Raw genomic sequence first — 4,620 nt, 5'->3', positions numbered from 1 at the left:
TATTTTTATTTTATGCGTCTGTATATATTGCCTGCATGTAGGTAAGTGCACCCATGTTGTGCAATGCCCACGGAGGACAGAAGAGGCTGTCGGATCCCCTAGGACTGGACTTACAGACAGTTGTTAGCTGCCATGTGGGTGCTGGGCCTTGAACCCAGATCTTCTGCAAGAACAGTCAGTGTTCTTAACCACTGAGCCATCTCTCCAGCCCCAGCACAACATTTTTTAAAAACCAAAGATCACCAGTGTCCAGCCCCTATGCCACAGGTGCCACCAGAGCAAAGAGAAAAGTGAGAGCAAACCACCTGTAACAACCACCACAGGAGACGTCACACGTACACACAAGGACAGATGCTGTACGATTCCAGCCACAGATTCTGAGGCAGGTAAAACTAACCCACTGCACCCGCAGTTGGCACTGGGTGTCCCGGGAACAGGAGGGCAGTGGGCTCTGGGGCCCTGGTGATTATGTCAGGTGAGACGCTGCTTACACAGACGGGCTGATTTGTCACAACAGCTCCATCAAGGCACTCGGCTAGGATGTTCGCACTTTTCTCTATGACACCTCAATGAAGACTCAGGAGGTTAACTGTCTCAAGGCCACAGAGGAAATCCACAGGAGGGCAGAAGTGGACAGTCCATCTCTTAACTCTCCATCCAGGCTCCAAAGCTACCTCTAACATGGAAGCATGTTTCTCTTCACTTCCTTCCTTCCTTTGATGACAGTCAGAGTTAAAAGGACTGAAATCACATTTCTATTAGGACACAACCCAGAAGGCTGCAGTGTCCTGCTGACACCATGACAGGAACACCACTGAGGATGTGGAAAATCAAAAACTCAGATAGTCTATGTTCACATTTACCATCCAGATAACTGACGATGCACTCTGACCCTTAGCATCTTCCTTCCTCTACACCTCTGAACTATACCAACTGGTACTCAGTCAAGTTGCCATGGGGATAAGGTAATAGAGCAGGAGTAACATTTGGCACATCCAAGAATTTGGGAAAAAGCACTGGAGAATAAATACTAAATCAAGTTTATCAAATACTTATCACTTGGTAGAAGTTCAATACAGAGTAGTCATGACTGTGTAAGAGGAATGGGTAAACAAACCCTATGGAAACACTTCCTCGGTCTGCTGGGTCACTGAGGGACCAACAATCCCCGGTCCGTGGGTGAGGCACTAAAATGGTCTGGAGTGAAGGGCAGGAGGCACCTGAAGAGGAAGAGGTGCCTTTTCTACACTGATGCCAAGTTTGTACTCCTTCCTGGTGCCAGATGGACCCGTGCCCAAGCCTGCAGGCAACATGTCAGTTGCACTCACAATTTAGAAGCTTTCAATATACCAGGCAAAGTGGTGCACATCTTTAATCCCAGCAGAGGCGGGTGGGTCTTTGTAAATTCAAGCCCAGGCTGGTCTATGTAGCAAGTTCCAGGCCATCCAGTGCTACCTACCTAGTTAGAACCCTGTCTCAAAAAAAAAGAAGAAAAAAAGGAAAGAAAATAACTGAACTGAACCCTCTGCTCCTCCAGAGGACCCAGGTTCAGTTCCCAGCACCCAGATGGTGGCTAACAACCATCCAGTTCCAGGGGATCTGACACTCTCTTCTGGCCTCCACAGACACTATGTGTACATGGTGCGCTTACATACATGCAGGCAAGACACTCCTATGCTCATAAAATAAAAATTTAAATAGATAACCTCCCCCCCAAAATAAAAAGGATGAGGCATGTCATAAATTTTCAGCAGCATAACAAACTGATTGGAAGCTTTGGGGGCAACTGCAAGGCAATGACGTCAGAAGCGAATTTATTGAAGGACTCACGGTTTCTAAAAGCAGGTTTAATTCTGATTTTTCAGCTCTTCTAATCTTGCATGTTCTTAGCGAACTGACTCATAGACGTTCTATACTGTAAAGAAATAAAAAATCATATTAAAACAAATTTCAAATGACAGCAGACCAGAAAAAGGCCACCGATAGCCAAGTCATATACAAACAGCGTATCACAGCCGTCGTTAAAACAGGAAAACGTGCGTGAAGGCCTCCCCCACACCGGCGCCTCCCCCTCGCTCTCCGTGACACCTTCCTTCCCTTTCTACCTCGGCGACTACACAGCCTCACATTCCTTAAAGACGATCTGCTGCTGAACGTCACCGTCGACTTTCAGAAGCGGTGCCCAGCACATGTGGACGCTCCATGAATGCCTACCGGGTACCCGGACGAACGTGGCTCCACGGCAGCAAGCCTGCCCTCGGTACCCACAGAGGTTGGTTCTGCGACCCCCACCCCCCAGTACTGGACTCTCAGGCCCTCAAGTGCTTCCGTGCGCATCGGCCTCTGGGCAGGGCCCGTGCGGACCCCACACGTCTCTAGACGGCCCGGAACGCTCAGCACGCGGAGGTGACGTGAGCAGTGGCGCGGGTCGGGCCCAGCCTCGTCCACTCCAGGCGCCCACCCGTGGGGTCACATAACGCACGTCACACCACACCCGCCTTCACACCAGCCAGTGCCAACAAGCGTGGCCTGAAACACCTGCCCACACTCAGGACACCTCAGTGTATTTTAAATAAACCACTTTATTCTCTGGGCTGGAGACATGGCTCAGCGGTTACAAGCACTGGCTGCGCTCAGAGGACCGGGTTCGGTTCCCAGCACCCACATGGAGGCTAACAACTGTCCCTAACTCCAGTTCCAGGGGATCCAACGCCCTCTTCTGACCTCGGGCACTGCATGACACTGGTGCATAAATACATGCAGGCAATACATTCATACACATAAAAAAACGGTATTTTTAAAAAACCACTGTATTCTTATTAACTCACAAATAACATGACACAGTTTAAGGTAGTCCTCGAACACCTGCCCTGTCCCAGGCTCTGGGCACCTCGTGAATGTCCCTGCAGCTGGAATGTCCCGTCTGAAGCTGTGGGGCTTCCCTTCACCATCAGGTATGTTTTTACTCACCACAAAAAAAATAAATAAATAAATAAAATAAATGGTAGGACAAAAAAGCAGTTTGGAAACACAAGTACATTGATACAATTTGACTTTCTGTCCTTCCCTACATGTATTACAAAGTTCAACATTCATATTAAAATGTTTCTCTTTTAAAGATTAAAATTAAAAGACTATTGTACTCTATGAATTACAGTGGTTTTATTGTACAAACAAAATGTTCTACTCTTCTAGAAACATGATTTAATTGCGGGAAATAAAGACTTTCAGTATCTTCTTACCCTCAGGCCTCAGCATGGAAGTATCAAGAAAATATCTCTCCCGACTGTATTGTGTGAGAATGTTTGATTTTTTAAATTCCTGTTTGAGCTGCTTTCTTGAATTTTATTTTTGAAAACTGTTAAATTAATTTTGACTTGGAATTAAGACAGAATTTCCAAGTTTTTCTGAAACAGCCCTAAACTTACTTCTGCCCTCTTGTACTGCATGTTTATACAAAGCAGCATCCTCAGTACTAGTGATTATAAAATCAGAATATTTTGAATCATTGAGGCAAGCTTGTGTCAAGATAAAATGGAAACTCTGAAAAACAGCGCCGATGCTCTGCATCCTGCAGGGTCAAACATTGAGCCAACTATCTCAGTATGCAAATTTTCTTTCATCTTTAATACATGATAAATGATACATACCAAAGAACTCCTTTAAAATGAATTTCTTTATGATTTCTTAACGGTAAATATCTGCTCCATGTACCTCTTTAACATACTATACACCCAGAGTCACGTAAAAATATCTCAGGTGGAAATGGGTGACAGGTAGGAAAAGTCTAAGAAATCCTAGTTTAAAGAAAAATGACAGGAAAACGTTCATACATGAGCAGATGTGATTCCCCAAATATTTTCTGTCTAACATTAAATCCACATGTTTGGGCCTTACAGATATGAGGGCTGGATGTATGTAGTTGTCAAGGTTAAAAAAAAAAAAAAAAAAAAAAGGATGCTTGCCACTGATGGCCTCCATGTCCGTAAGTATGGGTTATAGGTTGCAACAGTATGCAATAACACACACAGTTTTTCTTAAACTTAGATTTCTGATTCCCTTATCTCTTTTTTAAATCCCTCATCCATAAGAAAAAACTCCCATCAGTGTACCTGCGGATAACACTTCCCCATGGTGACAGGCTGACCCCATCACCCTAGATGTTGAATCCAGTCAGGAAGCAAAAGATCAGCTCCAGGGCTGTATTTGTGGACATCTGTCCTGTGGGCCTTTCTCTCTTTTTTGTAATAACTCCCAAAGAACGGGTATCAACACTGAAATAAAACTCTGCTGACAAGGAAATTCGGGGCACAGATGGAGGAGGTGCACTGTCTTTAAGGAATTTATCACAACCCATCAAATCACATCAGGAAAGCACATGACCGTTCTGCCTTCTAAAATCAGCTTCACAGATGCACAGCAACAGACCCATGGTGCACAGACCCACAAGCTTGATTTTAAGACTCCAAAGGTAAAGTTCAATTAGCAAGCAATTTTCAGAGGGACCTAGCAACCCCAGCCAATAGGTGCTTCTGAGAACAGAGACAGGGACCAGGGGGGATGTGTGTCAGTGGGCGAACCAATTTCACCTTTGTCTAACAACCTTGATCAATAATTTGG

At 45.2% G+C, this 4,620-nt stretch overlaps 1 protein-coding gene across 7 annotated transcripts in view; it reads right to left on the bottom strand.

Moving 5' to 3' along the window:
- Positions 1-4,620, bottom strand: part of Ppfibp1 (PPFIA binding protein 1) — a 168,942-nt gene that overhangs the window by 115,553 nt on the left and 48,769 nt on the right. For 6 of the 7 annotated variants that reach the window (XM_029570322.1, XM_029570323.1, XM_029570320.1 and 3 more), the window contains exon 2: positions 1,831-1,915. The exons of the other annotated variant lie outside the window; for it this stretch is intronic. The gene's annotated coding sequence lies outside the window, so the exon portion shown is untranslated. The remainder of the gene's footprint in view (positions 1-1,830; positions 1,916-4,620) is intronic. 7 annotated transcript variants of the gene reach the window in all.

The sequence above is a fragment of the Nannospalax galili genome, unplaced genomic scaffold, assembly GCF_000622305.1.
Source record: "Nannospalax galili isolate Female #2095 unplaced genomic scaffold, S.galili_v1.0 scaffold763, whole genome shotgun sequence".
Classification (NCBI taxonomy): domain Eukaryota; kingdom Metazoa; phylum Chordata; class Mammalia; order Rodentia; family Spalacidae; genus Nannospalax; species Nannospalax galili.
Note: the sequence above shows the minus strand (reverse complement) of the source record. Positions and strands in the feature narration are given on the sequence as shown.